The sequence below is a fragment of the Saccopteryx bilineata genome, chromosome X (assembly GCF_036850765.1).
Source record: "Saccopteryx bilineata isolate mSacBil1 chromosome X, mSacBil1_pri_phased_curated, whole genome shotgun sequence".
Lineage (NCBI taxonomy): Eukaryota > Metazoa > Chordata > Mammalia > Chiroptera > Emballonuridae > Saccopteryx > Saccopteryx bilineata.
Window position 1 is genome coordinate 37,075,225 of NC_089502.1, and position 10,718 is coordinate 37,085,942.

The following is a 10,718-nucleotide window of genomic DNA, read 5'->3' on the forward strand; positions in this document are numbered from 1 at the left end:
CCATCTGTGTTGTGGCCAGAGCCATTCTAGCACCTGAGTTGGTGGCCACAGAGTCATCCTCAGCACTCGGGCCAACTTTGCTCCAATGGAGCCTTAGCTGCAGGAGGGGAAGAGAGAGATAGAGAGAAAGGAGAGGGGGAAGTGTAGAGAAGCAGATGGGCACTTCTCTCATGTGCCCTGAATGAGAATCATACCTGAGACTTCCACATGCTGGGCCAATGCTCTACTGCTGAGCCAACTTGCCAGGGCCACATTTGTTTTGTTTTTAAAATTGTTTGAAATTGCTGTATGGACCTTACATTTTTATTAACTGAAATCCAAGGTAGTCATAACTCTTTTGTACACTAACACCAGCACAAAACTGCTTTTCCATTTTGTTTGAAACAAAAGCCTGAAATCCAAGTAAGGCCAAACTGCTGTGAAGTTAACATGGCTGGGAAGAATCATCCACAAAAATAATTTTGACTTTTTTTTATTATTTAGTAGTGAAAGATATTAATGCATTAATGGCAATATATTTCTTGTTTAATAGAAATTGAGGATATTTTCTAGTTTTGCATGAATGCTGCCAACTTAGTAAGTTTTGACAATTGTTTAAATTTAGTAAGTTTTAACAATTGTTGAAATATGTAATCTTAAGCTTAGATTTTAAAAAGTAAAATTGGCAAGTTGGGTCTTTGTCATCTGCTTAAAAATTAAAATAAATATGAATGTGTTCAGCACAGAAAAGAAATCCTGAGAAACACCAAATCAGGAAGCAGTATAGTTTTGTGGCAAAGAATGCAAGTTCTAAAGCCAGACTCCAGAACCAGTTACTCCTTACTGCAAATTTTATATCCTAGAACTGAGTTGTACAAGGTTATTATTAATAAAATTTAGTTACATAGTTAAATTAAAGTTTTACTTCTGGCCCTGGCCAGTTGTCTCAGTGGTAGAGCATCAGCCTGGCATGTGGATGTCTCAGGTTTGATTCCCAGTCAGGGCCCACAGAAGAAGCAATTATCTGCTTTTCCACTACTCCTCATCCCCCTTATCTCACTCTCTCTCTCTCTCTCTCTCTCTCTCTTTCCCTCCTGCAGCCATAGCTCAATTGGAGTACATTGGCCCTGGGTGCTGAAGATAGCTCCATGGAGCCTCTGCCTCAAGCACTAAAAATAGCTCAGTTGAGAGCATGGCTCTGATGGGCAGAGTATATAGGCCCCAGACGGGGGTTGCCAAGTAGATCACAGTCAAGGTGCATGTGGGAGTCTGTCTCTATATCTTCCCTCCTTAAACTTGGAAAAGAAGAAAAAAGGAACATTTCCCCAGTCTCACCTGAATCACATAGCCGCATGTCAAGTTCTCAATAGCCACATGTGGCTAGTGGCTACCATATTAAACAATGCAGATAGAGAAATTTTCTAACATCGCAGAAATTTATATTGGACACAACTGTGCTAGAAGCTATTTTAATAGACTACTGTTTAACTAATTTGCCACATTAACTCTCTATCTCCATTGCAAAACCAATTGTGTCCAAGAAATAATAAAACTCATGGGTAACCATACATTTCTTCACCGACCAGTTTAACTGTTTGCTTTTGAAAAGTCATCTATAGTTGTCCCCAAACTTATATTCCAATTCACTCATATTGTAATCATGTAATTTAGTTAAATTTGTCAACAGATAAAATATGGATGGGATAAGTCTTACTTCTATGCAAATTATGTTGAATGTCTTATTAAGAATTCATAAAGGCAAGTTAAAATTTATTTGCTATAGAATTTGAAATGGAATACAAAATTATTGATATAAGACTTTAGAGGTCAATAGAGTATTTAAGAACTTACTCCACTTTAAAGAACTTGAAACAGAAAAATCTTAGACTATATAATATTGGTGTGATTTAGGAGACAAAGATGAAGATGGACCCCAATAAATATAACCATTTATCAAATGATGCATAAGTAAACACACATTATAGCCTCAATTAGTATAAATATATGTATAGAGAAAAGAAGACATTGTATGCTCCCTAAGAAAAGAAGATAACACCACATATAAAGTAAGTCCTGAAAAAAAGAAACCTCTAGATTCAATCAAGTCTGTGATCCAATTACCATTTTATTGAAAATACAGAGGACAAAGTAACTTATTAAACTAGACCATGGGAATGCAATCTGCAAAATCCATACTGTGGGAAATTCTACAAGACAAATAGCCTGGTTTCTTTAACACATTGCAAAGAGAAAGAAAGACGGAAGGATAACTAATAGATTAAAATAAATTTAAAAGATAGCAACAAATTGCAGTGTGTTGCAAGACCTTATTTGGTTCTTAATTAGCATTTAGTTTACAATTTGTAAAACAACAGGTTATTTTGTTATTAAGGGAATTAATGTTATAGGTGAAATAATTGCACTGCCATTATGTTACAAATAAGAGTCTTGTATTTTAAGAGATACGTACTGAAATATTTACAGATGAAATGATATGATGACTGGGACTTGCTTGAATATACTATGGGAGGGGTTAGTGGATTAAGGTATGGATGAAGCATGATGGATTGATTATTACTGAGACTGGATATTGAGTGCCTAGACATTCATTATACAATCTACCTATTTTCTATACAGTTTAAATTCTCCATAACACAAGTTTTTAAATATAAAATGTATTATTTTCACCAATGTTTTCTATTAAGAGATGAATTTCAATAGCATCTGATGAGGACAATGAAAACAAAGTAATATAATAAAGATTAAGAAAGTTCTAATTATTTTTAATAATGCCCCCTTATTATCATTTTTATAAATCATGTTTCTGCTTCAAACACAAGCTGAAGTCACTAAAGTCTACCAAGTGGATATTCAGCAGTGATTCTGGAATCAGAACTGATTCTAACCCCAGGTTTTTAACTAATTGCATTGCACTTGGATAAAGTACTTAATGTTTTAAAACCTCAGTTTTCTCATCTGTAAAGTGAGAATAAGAATGAAAGTACCTATACCCCAAGGTCATTGTGAAGATTCAATAAGATAATCCAACATTACTGTGAAGAGGTACTAAAGTTATGGATAGAAGGTATCCATCTGACTCCTCAGAGAGCACCATCTTCAAATCACTCAACTCAAATGGGTATAAACACAGAGGGGAAAAAAAAGGAAAGGAAGGTGGAGGAAAAAGCAGATATCAGTCTCAGGTTCTTAAGACTGTTGACCATTTATTCACTTTATTCAATGATAACACTAAAGATGTCAGAGGCTTAGTGTTGAACTGAATACATGTGCAAAGTATCAACTGAGGTTTAATAAGACCTGATTACTTGAGATGGAGAGAAGATTGAGAAAAATGCCCAATGTAATTTTCTGTTAATGCCAGAATAATTTTTTTCTCTTGCCACTCTCTGCTTCCTCCCTTGTTTATAACTCCCAGCTGTGAACTAAAGAATTCAGGTAGCTAATTGCTCACAAAGGGAGCTACCACAAAATATAAAAGTCACTTAAAACTTTCACTGTTAACTCAACAAAATAGATTGTTTTCTCCAGGGAAGTAGTATTCTTTATAAATTTATAATTGCTTGACCAAACTTTTTCAGACCAGAGCAGAAAGGAGTGCATTTAAAATTCTCATTTATTCCTAATTCCAATCATCCCCAATGTTATTTTTTCACTTTAAAACTAAGCAATAGTTTAGTTTTTTCTGGACCATAGAGCCAGTCTTCTAGTGTTTGTTTGGGTAGTTCAGAAGTTTCTCTCTGGCTGCTTTATCAAAGTTTCCTGTGATCAGATAATTAAAATGAAACTTTAAAAAGACAAGCTTCCACATTTAAACTCCCAGGAGAAGATAGCAGACATTGGGTATTCTGTCCCTGCCAACCTTCCTGACTTTAGGTGACTGAAGCAGATCAGTTATATTTGTGCTACTTGTATACCTATTTTTAACAGAAGGTCTTTAATCCTGAAAGTATCATGGGACTGATTTATTAAACTGATTTCTTCAAGTAAAATAAATTGTGGAAACATTAAGCACTCTCACATGATACAGAAGAAGATTGAACTACACAGTAGGAAAATAATGCTTAGTTTTGTTGAAAGGACTATAACCTTTAAAATAAGATACTTAGAGCTTACAAAACATCTCCTCTCAATGAACTTTTTTTATTGCTTTCTCAGCTGTGTACATTTACAGTATATTCAAGTGTAAACCAGAAACCAGATCACCAAAACAATAAACACATTCACAATTCATAGACTGTCCATATCTATGAAAAAACAAACAAACATTTTGCCAATAAGTAGGAACAGCCTTTGCATCACTCTAAATTCTAAAAAAAGAATTTTGAGATTGCTTTCTGATCTCTTTAAAAACAAAAACAACAACAACAAAAAAACATAACATTTCTTACCTAGACCACTGGGAAATTCAGTATCACTTTATCAATTTAGTTGTGTAAATTCCTCCCCCAAGTAGGCTTTTTAAAAGTGTATTAAATGCAGAACCCTGCTATGCGAACATACTGACACCAGATGGCAGTTGTATGCCACAGCCCCCAAATTTGAATTATATGGCATAGTATATGTTTATGCCATAAACTTGAGACTTGTTCGATTGAGATAAAAAACAAACACTTTTTGTACCTTGTTCATATCAAAATCATATTATAAATTTTAATAATAACTAAATCTAAATGAATACTTTAGAGCAAATGTCAAATAACTTAAGTCCAGAATGCAATTTTATTTATGACCTCTAAAAGTTAGCACATAATATATCTTACCCCAACCACACACCAGTGTTTGGTTAAAATGATAAATTTCATATTTATATCACTTACACTTAACTGCTATTTCTGCTTTTTTTTATCTTTAATTTGGTCTTGTTTTGCACACTCTTATTGGCTTAGTCAAGCATGATATAGCCACCCTGACTAGCTATCCCATCTAATTAAAGGAACAGCATCTCTTCTGGTCTCTTCATCTCCTCATAGCTTTCCAGTTTTCTCATTTGTTCTTTTTCTTCCTTTTCATTTAGAAAACATAATTTACCCTCCACAATTCCTTAAAGTCTTCTCTTCACATATGTCCTTGATTTTTAAAAATAGCTTTATTTTTCTTGTTGAGGAAAATTTTTCTCTGTTCTACTGCTGCAGCTGACTGAAGCTTAGCAAAACTAACACTTAAAAACATGCCTAAACAGCCTAATTTAAAAATAGGCAAATTAAAAGTAGGCAAATTACTTAAGAAAACATACCAATAGTCATAAGTGCATGAAAAGATGCTCGACATCATTAGTCACTTGATAAATGCAAGTTAAAATCACAGTGAAATACCATCTCACATCCATTAGAATGAGTATAATTTAAAAATGAAAAATAAGTCTTGCCAAGGATGTTGAGAAATTGGAACTCTCATTCATTGCTGCTAGGAATATAAGAGTACAACCACTGTAGAAAACTGTTTGTTGGTGCCACAACAATTTGAAAATAGAATTACCTTATGATCCAACAATTTTACTCTTGGTATAAACCTCCCAAAAATTAAAAGCAAGGACTCAGACATATACTTGTCCAAACATATTCATAACATCATTATTCACAGTAGCCATAATGTAAAACAACCCAGGTGTGCATCAACAGGTAAATAGTGAACAGATATAAATATTACTAAACCATAAAGAGGAATTGAATTCTGACACATGACAAACATGGATAAATCTTGAAGACATTATGCTAAGTGAAATAAGCCAGACACAAAAAGGCAAATATTATATAATTCAACATAGATAAGGTACCTAGAATAGTGAAATTAATAGAGACAGAGAGTGAAATTGTGGTTTCCAGGGGATTGGGGGAGGAAGGATGGGGCCTTATTTTTAATGGGTACAGTTTCAATTTCAGATGATGAAAAATCTAGAAATAAATGGTGGTAATAGTACCACAAGAATATGAATAGTTAATGCCACAGGAATGTAAACTTGACATGGTTACAGTGGTAAATTTTATATTATATACATTTCATCATAATAAAACAATTTTAGCCCTGGCCGGTTGGCTCAGTGGTAGAGCGTCAGCCTGGCATGCGGAAGTCCCAGGTTCAATTCCCGGCCAGGGCACACAGGAGAAGCACCCATCTGCTTCTCCACCCCTCCCCCTCTCCTTCCTCTCTGTCTCTCTCTTCCCCTCCCACAGCCAAGGCTCCATTGGAGCAAAAATGGCCCAGGCGCTGGGGATGGCTCCATGGCCTCTGCCTCAGGTGCTACACTGGCTCTGGTCACAACAGAGCGATGCCTCGGATGCCCGGATGGGCAGAGCATCACTCCCTGGTGGGCGTGCCAGGTGGATCCCTGTCAGGCGCTTGCGGGAGTCTGTCTGACTGCCTCCCCATTTCCAGCTTCAGAAAAATACAAAAAAAAATTTTTTTTTTAATGTGCCCATTGGCCATTTGCAGATAAAGCCTAAATTGAAATTACCTCAATTTAAAGAACAATATGCCATCAAGTGTGAAATCAAACAGAACTTTATTTGGCTGTATCACAAACCCATTAGCTCAGAACTTGTGATAACTCAACCCAGAATAGGCCAATGCTGACATGTAAGTACCTAGCAAACCATTTCTTCTCATCAATATAAACAAGAAGCAGAATTTAAGAGAACAATTTATAAATTCATTAGCACATTAATGTTATAAATATAAATAAATACTGCAATTGCCAGTGATTGTCCCACAGCTGAATTTTCCATAAATATGAGTATTTAAGGTTGCTCATTATATAATATAAATTTGTTTGTAATATAACCTGTGTGCTATTTTTATTTATCTAAAACATTTTTGTTTTATTTTCTCTCTGTCATGATTAAATATCCCTTACCTCTCTGGAAAGTGTCTAAGTATCATGTACCTGGATACCTTCTTCTTCAGTCCCCAGTTCTTAGTCTAGCCCATCTCTCAGCTGGAGAAAAGAAACTAGATTACCTTTAAAATAATAAAATTGTATTAATATTGCTGATCATTGACTACATATTTAATTAGTGAGACTACTGTGCTAGTGCATTTTCTATGATATTTCTCATTTTAAAACCCTAGGAGATAGACACTGGTATCTCTATTTTACAGATTGGGAAACTGAGGTGTAAAGCCAGTATCCACGGCCACCATCACAGCCACCTGGCCCATGCAGGTTCACATTGGATTTGGACAGTCAGTAAAGAAACAACAGAGCCAAAAACTGGTGGGCCATCATCTTTAATCCTAGCTTGCACCTGACGGGCAAGTAAAAACACACACTGGGCTCTAAAACCCACTCATTCACTGCTCACAAAGCTACTGACTTATCTGAGTTTCCTAGAATCAAAGGTTTCTAGCTCACCAGGCTTATTCACCTCTGTTCCCCATCTCCTCTCTGCACAGACTCTGCACAAACTGATTTCTCCCTCAGCACTCTGCCATCTTGGCTGCTTCTCCTGGCCTCCTCCATATGACCTTTCTCTGCTTTCCTCTCTAATGCTAATCTCAGGAACCAAGTGAGCAAGCTCCCTGTCTGCCCCACTTTATAGTGCAGAAATCAAAACCTTTAATCCAATATACAAAATAGGGAAGTCTCTAATACAAAATCACTTATCTGAGGCATGATGGGATTGCACCACCCCACATCAAAAACGGCGGGAAAGGCCCTGGCCGGTTGGCTCAGTGGTAGAGCGTCAGCCCGGCATGTAGAAGTCCCGGGTTTGATTCCTGGCCAGGGCACACAGGAGAAGCGTCCATTTGCTTCTCCACCCCTCCCCCCTCCTTCATCTCTGTCTCTCTCTTCCCCTACCGCAGCCGAGGCTCCATTGGAGCAAAGATGGCCCGGGCGCTGGGGATGGCTCCTTGGCCTCTGCCCCAGGCGCTAGAGTGGCTCTGGTCGAGGCAGAGCGACACCCCGGAGGGGCAGAGCATCGCCCCCTGGTGGGCGTGCCGGGTGGATCCCGGTCGGGCGCATGCAGGAGTCTGTCTGACTGTCTCTCCCGGTTTCTAGCTTCAGAAAAATACAAACAAACAAACAAACAAACAAAAACAACAATAACAACAAAAAACGGCGGGAAAGGCTTAGTCCTAAAACCAAGCCTCAGGCTACAAGGATCCTGCCTGCCCATAGCCTGCCCCCAACACACATTAATACAATCATGCCAATCCCAAGCAATCATCTGGGCCACGGGCCTCTACTTGGGCAGTGCCATCTTTAACAAAGTGAGCATAATATATTTTATCTGCCCAACATGAGGCAATGGCAGTTATGTGTCTTTGATCAAGGCCACACAGCCATTAAGTGGTGCAGCCAGGTTTCAAACACAAACCTTTCTGCATAAAAGCCTATGTGTTGCTTTTCTGATACTGTGCTATCTTCAAAACACTGACTTGTTACAATCAGACATGGTATATGAAAGTTTACACTAGTCCTGAAGGAACAAAGGTGCATTTCTTATAATTTGAGCATTTCCCTTCAAGTGGCCATTCTCTCTCTCTCTCTCTCTCTCTCTCTCTCTTTCTCTCTCTCTCTGTCTGCCTCTTCCCCCCCCCTTCTTATTTAGTGCAGTTTGACTGTGAAAGCCTTATAGCTCAAAGGTCCCTCTGCATTTGTAATCTTTAGTTTTCAGGTTAATGTTAGCATGTCTCAGGAGAGAGCTTTCTTCCTGTTGACCTTAGCAGGAAAACAAGTTAACCCCTTCATAAACTGAGTCTGTACACAACACCAAAAACATGAGAATGCCTCAGTTTTTCTTCAAACATTTCTTTAGGTAAATCCTCACAACCAAGCCAAGGCAGTTTACAGGGTAAAACTAAACTCTTCTGTGATTGCATGAAGAAATGTTTCCAGGAAGCCAGGAATCTAACCGGTTGCCCTTAGTCCTGCTGTCAATAAACATGCATATGAATCAAGAACAGATAAGAAACAAGTAGATAAGGGAATTTCCAGTATGGTCTAAAGCAGAGTAAGAAGAGATAAGATGTTTGTTGAAATAATAACCTTTGGATGTCCAAAGGACTAACATTGGTCAAAATTGTGAAGAAGGTTGTCTATTTTCTCTTTCATTTCTACTGCACTCATCTTCTCTCCCATCCTGTTACTCCTCCACCCTAAGTAGTCCCAGAACTAATAAATAATTTCTGAATAAATGGATGTCCAAGCTTCCTATCATGGGACTATCTTCTCTTGGCCACTTCCTGTACATATTTCATGTTCTGTAGCATCCTCTCTATCCAAGTTAAAATATGCTCCTTCCTTTACCTTACTTTCATTTAGGAGGCATAATTAAATTCAGCTAGTCAATTTATCTAGCAAAGATGTTGATGGCTAGTAATGATTTAATGTATAAACCTTACCAGATTACACCTTTGCATTTTGATAGATCTTTCAAAACCTTAGAACTGTCTTTCATCCTAAACTATATCTTCTCCTTTCATTTGTGACCCCCAAAAATGCATCAATGTTATTTTTACAATGTCTCCAAAAGCAGCAATGAGAATGTTTTGACTGTACAATATAAAGGATTTAATGGGAATAAGAATTGTGGCATCTGTTTGAAAACACTTATGAGGCATTTATTACAAGCCTTGTAATACCTAACTTGAAGAAGCTTACAATTTATTTGGGAAGACAAATATAACACATGTGAAAAGGCAAACAGCATAACCAAAATATAACAACCTTCCTGGATTTGACTATCTGGAATACCAGCTGACTCCAGTGACACAGTATAGCCAGGTAAGAAGGCTGAGGAAAAAAAACAAAAGCAGTATCTTCAGAGTATAAAGCAACAGTAGACTTAACGTGCAGGATAAATAAAATGAAGCAGTAACGGGATCACAATACCTATGGAAAAAACCCATAGCCACAGAATATACAGCCATCAAATCTGGTATGTGCTCATTTGTTCCAGTGGTAAGGGTGTAAATTCAGAAGAATAAGTGAATGAAGCACTGTTTGGTAAATACTTCTGGAATACTGTCTTTCATCATTTCCCTATGAACACAGTAGAAATAGAATTGATGGTTTTGTACTTAATTATGTGTCCAATATCAATTAGCATAATTGTACCAAGGTCTAATAAATTATTATGTGTCCAGATGGTAAGTTCAGCAATTACACAAACGAACTTCCTTAGGTTGAGGCTCTGAAATCATTTAGGAATCAATTAGGAATTGAATTTTCAAAAAGATATTTAAAGGCACTTCTAAAAAAAAGAAAAGTAAAAAAAAAACCACATCTTAGAGCAGTGGTTCTCTACCAGAGCCGAAGGGGTTTGGAAGTTGTTGGGGAATGGGACAGATTAAAGGAAATATCTATTATGTCTTATTTTATTTCTCCAAACTATTGACATAAAAGGGACAGAAGAATGCACTATCCTAAATTTGGAAAAGATAATAAAATTATTCTAATTACGTATTTTCAAATAACTTGAATTTCTGTCAAATTTAGGTTAAATATTTATTTCCATAATACTTTTCTCTTTTTCTATGCCTTATAGCACCAAGTGTAATGCTGTTTACACAAAAGTAGAAATTCAACACACACTTTCACATTCATTGGTTTGTTTGAAAAGCTATCCCACAGTTTTACAAAATTTTCTGGTATAAACTAATATTTTCCTAACTCCAAACTCTGTTTCAGAAGGCTATCTCTGAACTGACTATGTCAGACTAAGAGGTTCATGGAATGTAAACCACCAGTTCCCATTAGATGAAGATAAGATATTGAT